The following is a 15,054-nucleotide window of genomic DNA, read 5'->3' on the forward strand; positions in this document are numbered from 1 at the left end:
GGACAAGGAAGGATCTTGCAAACACTTGAGACTTTGCTTTGAAGTTTGCCAATGACAGGCTGGCCTGCACCGTGACCTGCCAACACCGCACGGAGTCGCATTGCCCCGCTTTGCACCGCGACCCTGGTCTCACCAACGCCGTCATCGGACGACTTCCCCGAGCCGCTGCTCGCACCACAACCTGTGGGCCCGCACTCCGGCGTCACCTGCTCACACCACAGCTTGGGCATCCCCGACGACATCGCTCCTGCTGACACCGGCGCTGCTGCCTGCACCGTGGCCTGTGGACACAGCTCGTGAGGCGCACGAAGCACCGCCCCGTCCCGCATCCCCGGTCCACCAACGCCAGCACCATCGGCTCCAGTGTCGTCACCAGGCATCCTTGCCTGCACCGTGGCCTGTGGACACCGCTCATGAGGATCACGAAGCACCGTCCCACACCGCTGGCTTCGGCCCACAGACGATAGCGCTTCAGCAACGACGACGCTGCCTGCACCGTGACCTGTGGACACCGCACATTGCACCGCCCCGCTTCACACCGCAGCCCTGGTCTCACCGACGTCGCTGGACGGCGTCACCGAGCTGTTGCCTGCACTGTGACCTGTGGGCACCGCACATCGCATCGTCCCGCTTCGCACCGCAACCCCGACGCCATCCCCGCCAGCACACCTGATTTCATCAGCCCGGAGTTCGATCCCCAAGGTGCGTGACTTCAAGGGCCCGACGACTCTTGCACCGACTCCGGAACCGACGCCAGCGACGCCGCTCCCTGGAGCTCACTGCAAGGATCACAACGCCCTGCGAATCCAAAGTACTGTTTGTGGGTCTTCCTGACACCGCAGCTGGCACGCGACACAAGGCCAGCCTGAACTTTTGGTTTTGTTGTTCACAACGCCGTGATAGCCCCAGGTGGAGTTATCGACTTCAAGGAACTGTATTGTTAAGTACATCTTGCAGCTTTCATATTTTTATTACTGTATGTTGGATTGTTATCGGATTTGGTCCTGTTTTATATAGATACATATTGGCTATTTTTCTAAAACTGGTGTGGTGTCCTTTTGTGGTGTTTTCACTTACTACTGTGTGTTATGTGCAAATGCTTTACACATTGCTTCTGAGATAAGCCTGACTGCTCGTGCCAAGCTACCAAGGGGGTGAGCAGGGGTTATCTAAGCGGGTATCTCCTTTATCCTGACTAGAGTGAGGGTCCCTACTTGGACAGGGTGCAAACCGACTGCCAACTAGAGACCCCATTTCTAACACCATCATTATGAGAAAAAGATGGAGATGGATAGGGCACAACTTCAGAAGAGAACAAGACTCAGTCACAAGAACAGATCTCTACTGGACCCTAGGCGGTGAATGGAAGGGAGGCAGACCAGAGAATACCTGGAATACAACTGTGGAAACAGAAATGAAGACCCTGAACCACAGCACTATACAGAAACTTGAATAACAGGCAGTAAGTAAGTGACTGAACTGAAACATGAAGGACATCATGGAGTTGTTGCCAAAAATGGGCTGCTGTTTTAAGAGATATGGTTTCCTTTCCTTGATCAGACGGTTTAGAAAATGTGAGGCAATTGTAACCTATGTAAAAGTCTTGGAAATGAAAGACCTCCTGAGTCTCTTCCGATGTCACCTCTCCAGAAAACAATGCAGGACAAAATATTTGTTGAATTTTACGGAACTATTGTCTCAGTTCAGCATCTTGTAGTAGTATTGGATGAATATTGCAGATTTCCTGAAGTGGTGTCAATACCTAGTATGGCTGCCAATCTCACACTTCCCGTACAAAATTACATTTTCTTGAAGTTTGGCATTTCACATGGTGTGAAATCTGGCAACAGTGTTTTTTCTGAATACGTGTGGTCAAGCATCAAAAGATTACACTTTTATGACTTTATGCAAATGGTATGGTTGAACATCATCATCAAAACTTTATTTCGGTTAACGTAGCCATAGAAGTACACATAAAAATTGTAAAAACATTAAAATATTGACAGCTCATAAAAGTGCAAAATGCAGTGATATGGTTTACTGGATCAATACAACATTCCAGACATACTGAGTCAGTTAAAATAAAAAATAAAAGAGAGATGATACTTGACAGATATAGTAAGCAAGTCTAAAACTAGTCAGCAAAAACCTCAAAAGGGTCCACTATGCTCACCAGAAGACATTGGAAAATTCACTGGGCAGACTTGTAAAATATACTATTTGCTCATTTGCCGGGCTCTGGCCCAAATCAATTAACTATCAATCATTTCTCTCTTATAAGATCATATTGTTTACAAACTTTAGCAGGGAAGCCTATGTTTGTAGGGAAAGCATCCTATTGTACCAAAATTCACTGCAGGGAAGACCTACCAAAATTAATTCAGAAAAATTGTATCTAAAGTGCTCTGTGCTTTTGAGGTATGTATACAAATCATAATATGACATCTTTCTCAGAATGTATACGCCAGATTGACTGGAAATATTTTGAAATTGAGAGAACAATGCAGCTTTTATTGTCTGTCATGCATATTCTTAGTGCATTGTGTCGCTTTCTGATTCTCAGAGTACGACAGAGGGATAATCCACTGAGCACGATGCTTCGCATAAACTCTGCAAAAAAAGAACACGTGCTCCTCAATCTCTTCTGCCTGACTACCCACAGGACATAACTTAGGTAAATTGCTTTTTTTGATCTATGAACAGGTAAAAGCAGCAAGTGAGAGAATCCCTAATCTAAATTTGATAAAACAAAGCCGTGCTAAACAGAAGATTAATGCCAGAAATGAATTTCTCAAATTGAAATACGCACTTAACCGCCACAGACCAAAAGGCTGCTGTCAGAACTTAGAGCTTAGTACAGTGCTCCAGTATCTTGATTTCACAGATTTGCATGCCCTTGCTGGAACTGATGAGGGATGCAACCAATACTCACTCAGTCCCAGCCAATGCAATCATGTTTTTATATAACATAGCCAAGGGATTGTGTGTAACGAAGAAGTACCTAATATGTCCCCCAAACATTCTCCAGAGGGCACTAATTCCTTTGTTGTCCATAGGCAATTCCAAAACAAAATTGGTTTAGGTTGGCAATATTAATAATTGATTTAAAATTTTAATCAAATCTTAATGGGAGTAACGGTGCACTAGTTGGGAGTTTCAGCATTGTTTTGATAAAGGTGTAGGGTTGCTGAGTGCAATGACGACACAGGAGTTGGGTACGTTTAAACGGCTAGTTTATCAACTTATGGCAGATAGCCTGAATTACTTTTCCCGCCCTGACTCACACCTAAAAGCCCTTGGCTACGTCATGCCAGGGTGCAGCCATTCAGACCCAAAGAGGAGGGGCAATCTTTATTGAACCCCTACGAACCCTCGTAGGGTGAGCTAGCCCAGACACGGGCCAACACTACATTCCTCCCCAACTGGAAACAAATGAACAAAACCCAAAAGTATCTCACTCAGAGAACATAGTAAAAATTCAGTGTACACAAACTGAAGTGGTCAACCCCAAAATGTTCCTTAAGTGTCTTTGTTAGTCAGCTACGAAATCTGCATAGCGCCAGGAAGGGTTGGGGGTTGTACCTCAGAAGGTACTGCCCGCCTCCAGACCTCCCTGACAACAGTCCCTGGCTCCTCCCGGTGCTGGACGGCTCACCTTCTAGGGTGGGGTCTCCCACTGGCGCTGACAGTGATGATTTCATAGGCACCTGTTGGCTTGCCGCAGCGCCTGCGGCTGCCGAGGACCCTTGTCCTGCAGGGGTGTCGGGCCGAGGTTGGGCACCCTCCTGATCACAGTGATCCCCAGATGCTGCCAGATCATCAGCGCAGGCTGAGGGAGCAGCGGAGAAAAAACGCATGAACTGGGACACATTCCGGGTCACATTTGCGGCTCCTCTTCTCTCCGTCACCATCGTTCCCTTCACAGCAGTCACAGTCCATGGGTCTGTCTCGAAAGGCAACCGGAACTTCCCTCCAGGGTGGCGGTCTTTCACCAAGATGGTGTCTCCCACTTGGAAAGAAATTACCTGGGCCCTCTGCTTCCGAGAAGCATATTAATTGTTGCGAGATCTCCGCCGCATAGATTGGCTCTAGGGCGGTGGCTGAGTTGTGCAGACAGGGTGATGCGGGATGCAGTTTATTAACTTATGGCAGATAGCCTGAATTACTTTTCTCCCCCTGGCTCACACCTAAAAGCCCTCGGCTATGTCATGCCAGGGTGCGGCCATTCAGACCCAAAGAGGAGGGGCAATCTTCATTAAACCCCTACAAATCCTTGCAGGGTGGGCTGGCCCACACACTGGCCAACACTACAAAAGGTATTCTCACTTTTCTCAAGTGAATCTAACTTGCAACTAACCTCCAGTTCTGCTCTGTAAACGCTGGTCCACGAGCTTGCACCTTATAGATTTCTAGGGATAGAGAATTAGGATAGGTTGAGGCCTGACTGGCAACCCTGATTATTTCTCAAGCTTGGTGCTTCAAAATTAATGAGCTTTTCTCAATCTGGGCCTTCCAGTTATGACAATCAGTGAGTCTCACCCCTGAACAGTAAAATTCAGAAACCCTCTTTATTACCTTTTTTTTCAGTGCTACACTTCCTTTTTTCTTTTTGCTGTGAGTGGAACAGCATATATTTCATTTTGGTTCCATTTATTTCCAGGCCATGACTCTTACAGACACGATTAATGGCCTGATTTAGAGTTTGGCAGAGGGGTTACTCTGTCACAACAGTGATGGACATCCGTCCGCCGAAAACGAAATCCCATTATATCCTATGGGATTTCGATGGACCGGTTATCCATCACCATTGTGATGGAGTAACTCCTCTGCTAAACTCTAACTCAGGCCCTAAATATTTCAGAAAGGACACATAAACCCTTGGAGGTATTTGAAAGAAGTGTATCATCGGCGAATAATAAACGTGGGACCTTTGAACCAGACATTTTTGGTGAATCGTTTTTACAGTCCATCAAATATGTAATGCAGCCAACAATGAACAGCAAGAAAAGGGTGGGCACCAGAACACAGCCCTCGTAAATTCCTGTTCTGATTGGAATGTCCTCTGTGGATTTCCCATCCGGAGCCCACCTGCCCTTGGTAAAGTTATATGTGTATATCTGTTGGATCAAGAGCAAAAGCCCAGATGAAGCACCCATTTTATCCATTACCTGCTGGAGTTTTGCCCTTGGAACTAGATCAAAAGCAGCCCACAGGTCTACAAACGAGACATACAGGGAGTCTTTTTTAATAAGATTTTTTTACTCAAAACAAGGCAAGTACACATAAAGCACAGTCGGTATGTATCATCAAAGACAACTGCGGTAGTGGAGAGGAATTCACAATATTACATCGCCAGCAGGGCATGCTCGGGCCCCCTACCCTACCTGCTCATGGATACATTCGACCAAGATGATCAGGGTTCCACATTGTGTCCAGTTTCAAGGTCAGGGAAGTACATAAGTGCCCTCTCTAGTCATTCCGACGTGCCCAAATTCTAGCCCATTTTTTCGGGCATCCCGACTCTAATAAACGACTTTCTCAGACATCATGCACTAATCCATATCATCTTTCCAGTCTTTTAATTGCGGTGTCAATCCTGTCTGCTGTGGGTACCCAGTGTAGATGACGTCTGGCCTAACAGGCGGAATGATGTCTCAGGTTGTTGTATACAGTCTGTGCTGCAGAATTTTGGATTACTTGAAGTTTCTTTAAAGTGGCTTTGGTAGCCCCCAGATACAGTGAATTGCCATAATCCAGGCGTGACAAAACGAGAGCCGGGACAACAAACCTCCTTGAGGTAAAGGGAAGAAGAGGCAGAATCTTAACGCAACATCCTCAAAGTTGCGTGGCAGATGGCAGCTAATTTTATGACTTGGGAGTCAAATGCTAACGATCCATCCAGCCACAGTCCAAGACATTTTACAGCTGCTTTTGGAACAGGAGGGGGACATAGACGTCTAGGCTAACAGATGTCAAATGCAGTGTTCATGTTGTTCCCCTGGATCATAAGCTCTGTTTTGTCTGCATTCAATTTAAGGAAGGAGCTTTCCATCCATTTGGCAACCGACTCAAGGCAGGGGCCCAAAGTGGAAGATACTGTGTCTTGATTCTGGGTCAGTGAGAATACCAGTTGCGTGTGTCTGCCTATGAAATTATTGAGATCCCAAAGGGGAGGCAATGTCAGCCAGTGGATTCATACACAGATCGAATAAGGCAGGGCTTAATGAGGAGCCTTGGAATACACCGCATTTAAGGGGAAATACATCAGATATACAATCCCCCTTAAAAAACTGGAAAGTCCTGTCTTTCGGGAAGGATTTTAGCTATGCTAGAGCGATACCTGTGACTCCTGTATTCTGAATTCTCTCCAAGAGTATATCATGACTTACAGTGTTGAACGCTGCACTAAGATCTAGGAGAATAATTGCTACTGATCTTGCTTGATCTAGACACTTTTAATGTCTTCACTCACTGTCAGGAGAGCTACCTCTCTGCCATGATAGGGGTGAAATCTGGTGCGTGTCACTTGTAGAAATTGTTTCCTCTAAGTATTCAGAAAGCTGAATGTTGACATATTTTTCAAATGTTTTACTTATTCCAGGCAAGAGGGAGATAGGCCTATAATTCACTGGCTCCTGAGTGTCGAGGTTGTTTTTTTTTCTAAAGCACTGTTTTCACAGGCTTGAGACCACGCCCTTGGTTAAAGAAAGATTACCCCGGTCAAGCAGCAAGGGGAAGACCACATCAGCTACCTTAGTTAAAAATAGATTGGCACCAGATCTTTCGAAGAGCCTGATTTAATTTTACTTTAGAGCCTAGTAAAACTTTCCCAAGTTAGAGGGGAGAATGTGGTAGGTATGGCCAGATTGGTACCCGTCAGGATTTCCTTGAAATTAGCAGTAGTTATATGTGAAGCACTTCGAAACTTGTCATTAGTAGTCTGAATTTTCATCTGAAAAAAGTTGCAAGATCATTACACCTTGTGGTGGAGGCTTGTGGAGCTGGACTATTAGAAATGGGCTCTGAAATAGTTTTCATCAGGTGGAAAATTTAATGTGATGAATTTGAGGCCCCATTGATTTTCTCTTAAAAATATGCCACCTAGGCTTTTTTTATTTCATCCTTGTATGCTCTAATGGTGTCACAATATTTCTGCTTAGATAACTCCCCATAGTCTTTCCTCCAAACCGTCTTAGCTCTTTTACACTTTTGCTTGAGTTTTCAAAGATTGGAGGTGTACCAGGGGGCTGAATTTACCTGGGTGTTCCTCGTGTGAGTTTTTTTTCAGGAGTACCGAATCAAGTGTAGACTCCAGCCAATCTGCAATACTATCATTTGCTAAGGCTGTATCGGACCCTAGCAGAGGTCTGGAAGACTGAACTGCATCTCTCCAGGTGTCAGTAGGTAATTTGGACCAAACTCAGCTTGTTTTGCAAGCTGGTTTGGCATTGGCAGATGATTGTCGAAAGTTCAGAATAACCAGAATCAGAAAATGATCTGACCAGGTAATAGGCAGAGTTTCAAGGGCCTGTAGCACATTGTCCAAAGAACAAATTGGATCGAGCAGGTGGCTTCTCTCATGAGTGGGTCCTGGTACCCTTTGTGACAGAGAGAAGAACGTTCCCACTTGGACCGGGGGTCTATGTAATAGAATCCCAGAGAAAGTGGTTGTAGAGGAGAAATGTATCACAAACGTCATGCTTTCGCAGTCTGCGATGTGTGCAGTGTCAGTAGTACAGCTGAATTCCTCCTTGAGAATGATGGCTAGCCCTCTTCCATTCTCGTTCTCATGGTCTTTGCATATGATATAATAACCTGGGGTAAAGCCTCAACAAGATCAAGTCCAGACTCACCATGGAGCCATGTTTCCATAAGGAAGAGAGCATCAGGTTTCTTGTTATTTCTCAAGGTGTAGATATCTAACTTGTGTGCCAGTAGAGATCTACAGTTAATTAAGAACATGTGCCAGCTGATTTTATCTAAAGTGTGTTCTTTAATAACCTGTTTCTCGAGCAAGGAGAAGGGACAGTTCCTACAAGATGATTCTCTGGTATGAACATTAATAGAGTGAAACAGTTCTCCTCAGGATTCCCTCGTACCACGATTATTTGCTCAGGGAGATAAGACTATCTTACTTACTGAGGGAGAGACATGGTTCTTTGCCCCTGGTCCTGTTTGGGCATGGACAGGTGCAGATATGCTTGCCTTTGGGGCGCTGCACACCGCCTGTCGTTTTATGGAGCAAGCAAAGGCTGGAGCACTAACAAAAAATGGCATCTCGCAGCGGCCCCCAAAGTGCAAATTCAATTGATGTTAAAATATTATTAAAATACAATTCTTTAGCAGCAGTTTTACCCTTGCACAGCTTTAAAACACTAAACAGATACCCTAAAGGTTAAAAATGAAGGATTACCCCCTGTGTGGGACGCTAACTGCACGTCCTCGCTCCACCGATCATTTTATGGAACAAGAAAGGCTGGAGCACTAACAAAAATGGCATCTTGCAACAGCCCCAAAGTGAGAATGCAATCAAGATTAAAACATGCTAAATATGAAGCTTTGATACAGTATCAGCAAGGTAATGAACAGTTTGTCAAGGCTGTCTCTCCTGATGGTTGGTGTTATATGGATATTTATCTCTTCTTGTATTCCTTTTTAGTTCTTGCAAGATGGTTGCAGACAGCACCCTCAGAAAACAGGAGAAGGTTACTGTAAGTAAAATGAAGATTAATGCAATAAAGTAGCTGAGTCTCTGTAACCCCTGTACTTCCCATGGATAATCAGTCAGTGTGGAGTTTTGATCTCCTTTATCCCATCACCAATCATCCATGAGATATCAAGCGTATAAAGTAACTGAACAAAAAAGAAGCTGTACGGCCCTATCATATTGAGTATATTTCTGGGTTATCTCCCATAGCTCATGTGGGATGTTTTTTTTTTTCTCTTATCTCCCCTAATCTTCCAGGATTTCTCTCTGTCCTGGCTTTGAGCAAATGCTGAATGTAGGCCTCGTATGTCGTATGACCTGGTGGCGCATTCAGAAACAAAAATCCACCAAACAGAACTTGTGAGTAAGGGTATCCTTTTCCCTTTGTACACAGTGCCCAAGGTTCTCCCTAAGTGGCCTTGTGATTGTGACTCCTTAAAGAAAGAAAAATAAATAAATCTTGGGTTCCCTCTTTCAGACCTTTCTGGCATCACTCACTGACAAAGCCACACTCTCCAGAGTTGTGGCAGGCTCCTGAGTGAAGGCTGGCAGTGTTAACCACTCTTTGCTCCAGTCCTCAGAAGTCTTCCTCTGTAGACATAACTTCCTCGAGTTCTTTCCCGGGCCTCCTGATATCGCAAACTCAATACCTTCTGCACTTTCTGAAGCTTCCAAGTTATCTCTGTGTTCTCTCTCCTTGTCCGTGGCCTCTAAGCCGGCATCGCTTCCTGTATCTGGGACTCTCTCCTCCTTGGTCTGTAGCCTTTCCTAGCATCCTTGCACTTCCCCCTGATGTTGAAGGAAAGAGTCCTTTTTCACTGTCACTGTCTTTCTTGATGACGTCGGCGTCATCTCCTCCTAACACTTTGGTTTGTCTTTTCCAGCTGCTGTCGGTGTCTGTTGTGGAACTTGGTGTGAGCTGTGGCCCAGTTATCAGTTAATTGCATGGGGCGGGATTGAGGTCTCTCACAGATTTATTCATGCTGTCTCCTCGAACTATCCATTGTGCTAGAGACAATTTCTGGGGTCAGTTTATTGTCTATACACTCTTTAGGTTTATACGAATTTCCTTGGGTATCTGGATGGATAGTTTCATCACTTTCCTGACCAGCCCAATAGATGCCATGATGAATATCTATCAGAGCCTTGTCTTCCCTTAAGGCAAAAAAGGCTAAAGGCAGTCAGTCTAGTGCCGTTGTGCCTCTTTCTATGAATGAAGTTACAACCTGCATAGCTTCACAACTCTTGCCTTTATTGTGCCCGGGTCCCCCTTGAGGATCACTCAGGAGTTCTAGCTTGAACTGAATTTCAGATCCCTCTGGGGGAACTGCGCTGGTCTAGCATAATCAAGCCTTCGGCTAACTCTGCGTCTTGTCAATTTTACCTGAATTGAATCTCATTGACCCCCATTTGCAGCATAACATTTTACATAAACAATACCTGAATAAACAATTGCATAACAATGTTGGACATTCCAAATCCAGTGTACAATTTTGTTTGTTAAAGAGTCTGCTTTCTATGACACCAAAATATAGTTTTGGGACTTTCATCATATCCAGCATTTGACCCAGTTGAATTCATTATCTGGGAATAGAAAAACTAATGTTCTGAACTGATTTTGAAGAAGTGCAGTGGATGTAGGAGGGATTTGTTAAATTCAGACAGGGAACTTTAAAAATACAAGGAACTAGAGATGGATCTGCACCTTTATTGTTGGGAAATAAATTATTCCTTCCTTTGTAAACATAACCAACATGTTCAAAGTTCCTTCCCACCCCTCTGGCAGTACCTCTAGCATACATCCTTTAAGGTTCTTGGAAATTATTTTCAAGTTTATTAGGACCTCCAAGAAGTACAGCAGTAGTGAAATCAAAGTTTAAGGTGTTCAGAAGTTTGCGACTCATGTAAGGCCCCCAGGTTGGTTTGGCCAAAGTGTCCACAAGCCTAAGGATTATTCGCTTTAGGTCGCTTATCTCCCCTCTCAGTACATTAATGGGGTTCAAAATAAAGGTAAACTGCGACTGTGCTATTGTTGTTTGCACATCCCAAGACAAACCTACAAATAATAGAAGTACTGTTATATATAGAAAATACTCTTTGCTTATGGTGCCATCCTGGTGTACACGACTAGCCACCTAGGGTGTAGATGTCCAGCTGGAAAAGACCCCTAGTTAGACTGACAAGTCCATACAAATAACGAAGCAAAGCGCACAATGAATGTCCTGCGACCACACGTCTCTTCCAAATAATCAGAATCCTCCATCTCATTTTGTATGACAATCCATGATATATTCTCATAGACAGCTCTTTCAATGTGTTCGAACAGCCAAAACCTGTTTCGTCATCATGACGTTTTCGAGGCTGTAAAGATAATACATACGGTGTCACAATTATGTACAGGTATATCAAAAGGGATATTTGTTAATAAGTCACACAGTAAGTGTGAAAAGCATCAGTCCACCCGATAGTGGGCTAAGTCCCCCATAAGAAGTGGTACACACCAGCATCAAATTAATCACCCGTGTATAATCAAGATAGTTCCCGGATGTACAATGCACAAGATTTCCAGATTGTAATGTTTTTAGCCGTTGCGATAAATGGATAGATCCGAGAAACCAGAAAGAAGAAGCAGCCAGTGCCAGACAGAATAACTAAATCAGTGATTAGTAGAAGTAACCTTAGAAGAATAGTACAGTACAACCTACCCCAGATTTAGAGCAAAAATCCTTGAAGTATATAAAAGTGTATCTTTTTCATTTCACGGATAAACTGGGAAAAAGAGGGATCAGAAAATCATAGATTAAATCAATCTGCAAAACAAAGCCCTACGAAATACATGTCTACACCTGCCCCTTTGTGGAGCCTGTCATGTTATACATTTGGAAGCCCGAGGGAATATTGGTCAAGCCCACGGCTGAGGCAGAAGTCATGAGTTCTTATATACATGAAAGAACTCTCTATTATCAGTAGGTGCAGAAATCTAGATAATAACTCCAACCCCATATCCGTTGGTTACAAGTCCACCCCCACTTCCTTTTTAATAACAATAAATCATAGCGTGCAATGTTGAACAACATTGACAACCTACCCTAATAGTAGTTGGGTTGTGAAAAATTACAATAAATACGGTTGTCGTGGAAAAAAGGCAGCGAGCCTTGAATTTGATCGTTTTTCAGGTCGAGCCTAGGCAGCGCGCATGTGCTGTCTTTGAGACATGCTGTATTCACACTGTAGCCTCCTGCTTTCGATTTGCTTTTGTCAGTGTCATTTAAAATTCCTTGCTTCTAAGTGGCTAATGCTTGCTGTGTGTCCCACCTTTTTCACAATTGTTAACTCTCATGAAGTATTGTGGGCCGACATGTTCACTTCCACTTGTGCCATTATATTTCATGTCTTTGGAACTTTTCTTTACAGGAACTTCTGTGGGTGCATGTGCGGCCGCACCTTTTAACAGCATGGCGCCCACTTCACGGCCATGTTTCATGAAGAGCAGCGGCAGTGAAGCGGGCGCTGTGTTGCTTAAAGAAAGGCACGCAGCCGCTTCTTCTGACCTCCAACTTCAAAACAAGGCTTTAATTCCTGTTTTTTATTGCAGCTCTTTGTCTCGTCCATACGCTCCCCTGCACGCACATAGGCTCTTCTTACTACTTTTGCATCCTCTTCCTTCACTGGAATCAGCTGGAGGAAGGGCTGGAACACCGCACTGATCACAGCATTATGAGGAGCTTAAGCAAGCCCGGGTAAGCAGAAGCACTTCCTCTCACAACTGTATGGCAGACAACAGCTTTGTGCACACATTCACAGGATGTCCCCATTTAAATACTTGCAGAAGCCTGAGAGATGTTTCCTGGAGTTTATGCACAGTTCTGCAGGTGCACCTCTTTTGTAGCCTGCAGCATCTTTATTCCAGAATTGGATGCATACACAGCTCTACAAATCCTCGATCATAGCTCTCCTTCATAATACAGCACTGGAGACTTCACTCAGCTCTGATAATGTACCTCAATCACGTTTACAACAACCCTTTTCCTGACTCTACTCCCTCTAAAGCTGTACTGGCAGTGCACACAGTGCTTGCAGACTCCTTTACCTGTTAAACTGCCACTGGTGACAACAAATTGTGCTCCAGTGCCCCCCAATCTTTACCCAAAGCACCCTTTTCTAAGTAAGTACCAGAGACTGTGCATAAATCTTTACTGTGCACCCCACTTCTTGTCTGGTCTGTCATTCCAGTATCCAGGTATAGATTCATCAAGGCACCTCAGCTCCAGAACTCCTAGGGTTATCCCATTACTGGATTTACATATAGCGCTCTGCCTAGGCACCTTAATCATAACTTCCTGGCCCCTGGCCCTGGATATTCCAGTCTTGGGTCCCAAATTAAAGCGGGTCCCTCATTCCTTGCCATCTGCATTTCATTATTACTGTACTGAAACAAGAAGCAGCTGTGCCCATGTTTGTCAGCTTTGTTAGGAGCAGAGTACAGAGACATACAATTGCTTTCAGATGACTGTGCTGTGACAGGATGAATGCTGGGGGTGGGTATCCAAAAGAGACACAGACTGCATTGTATATGGAGTGCATTGGCCGATCAGTGTCCCCGCGCTGTTCTGGGGTGCGCCAAAGATGTCTTCTGTCCCCTATATGTGTATGATGGGCCCGTCTGCCAACTGCTGACGCCTCTTTGTCACCCCAATGGCCTCCTCATCTGCTCACATGTCTGATACCTGCCTGGTTATCAGCCTAACAAAGCATACCTCAGACCCCTCCCAGCCAAAGCGGACTCTGGCACGCAGCATGTGTTTATTTAAGTGAGCCCAGTCCCTCCCCCGCTCCTGGACCATTGCCTGGATTTGTGCATGCTAGATATCTTTCTAAGAAGTATCTCATGAGATTATGCAGCGCTGACACCCTGCACCGGGGCTTCAAATCCTGACTTTTCTTTTTTATCCTAGGCAGATCTTCCTATGTCCCACACCTTGGTTGTTAACTTACATTATAAACCAAAAGGTGAGAGTACGTAGTTTTAGATGGCAGACACTAGATTATTAATAGTGGTGCAGGCCTCCCTTCAAACCTGCCAAAACAAAAAACCCACACCTGACACAAATACACACACCCTATACACCCACCAACAGCACTATAAAACACCCCCCACATTACCCACAATCCTTTGCAAACACAAAAAGACTGCTACACCTTGCCAGGCCAATCCCATAGAGAACTGCACACACACACAGCACAACTACCTATTCATCCGTCACTCATCACACACCACACACATCACCACAACACTGAACACCCTCTGCACAACACACACAACAGACATATCCCCACAAAAGCACCCCCATTTCACTGATGAGGAGTTGCGGGTGATGGTGGAGGAAATCGTCAGGGTAGAGCCACAGCTGTTTGGTGCACAGGTCCAGCAGATCTCCATTGCCAGGAAGATGGACCTATGCTGGAGGATCGTGGACAGGGTGAACTCCATGGGACAATATCCACGCACAAGGGACAACATTCGAAAGAGGTGGAATGACCTACGGGGGAATGTGCGTTCCATTGCATCAAGGCACCAGCTAGACATCATGAGGACTGGCGGTAGACCTCCACCTCCTCCCCCACAGTTGAGAGCATGGGAGGAACAAGTCTTGGCAATCCTGTATCCTGAGGGCCTAACTGGAGTCACTGGCGGGCTGGACACTGGTAAGCCACCATACTACCTTACCTCCACCGATACCTTCATGGCATGTCACTCCCTCACACCGTCTCCTTACACCCCACTTTATCCCACACAGTGCACCACCCCAATTACCACACCCTGCATGCCCTACCCACTGCAAGCACGTCCCTCCCAGCTCTGCATGCACACCCACCAGCAATGCATGGACAGCATGTAGAACTACCAATCCCACAATCAATCAACATACACCACCAAGGAGGAGAACATCAAACCCAAAGGGAAAGATAGTAGTGCGGAATATGTGACAGACAATGACCCTGACATTACACTTACAATCTCCACAGGTGCCCCAGCCAATGTCAGTGGCGAGCAGGAGCCACGGCATCCCAGTCCTCCACCAGAAGATGGCCTCAGTGATGATAGCAACTCTGAATGTCCCGAGCTCGATGAACTCGCTGGCCCATTCTTGGACCTCTGGTCAGTCGGCTTCCACATCCCACAGACAGTCCACCACAGGCCCACCCCTCTCCCACTCCAACACAACAGCCACTCAACATCCCCAGACCCCGGTCCAGAGGACACATCGATCAATAGTGTGCCCACCTATACAGAGACCCGAGTTGACACCAAAGGGGCAAGACGATGAAGGTCCTGGTGTAAATGG

At 45.4% G+C, this 15,054-nt stretch overlaps 1 long non-coding RNA gene across 1 annotated transcript in view; it reads left to right on the forward strand.

The window, feature by feature from the left end:
- Positions 1–15,054, forward strand: part of LOC138298671 (uncharacterized) — a 54,439-nt gene that overhangs the window by 22,928 nt on the left and 16,457 nt on the right. Inside the window, exons 2-3 of the long non-coding RNA XR_011204708.1 lie at positions 8,660–8,711; positions 12,303–12,447. This is a non-coding gene — a long non-coding RNA (uncharacterized lncRNA). The remainder of the gene's footprint in view (positions 1–8,659; positions 8,712–12,302; positions 12,448–15,054) is intronic.

Source organism: Pleurodeles waltl, chromosome 1_2 (assembly GCF_031143425.1).
Source record: "Pleurodeles waltl isolate 20211129_DDA chromosome 1_2, aPleWal1.hap1.20221129, whole genome shotgun sequence".
NCBI lineage: Eukaryota > Metazoa > Chordata > Amphibia > Caudata > Salamandridae > Pleurodeles > Pleurodeles waltl.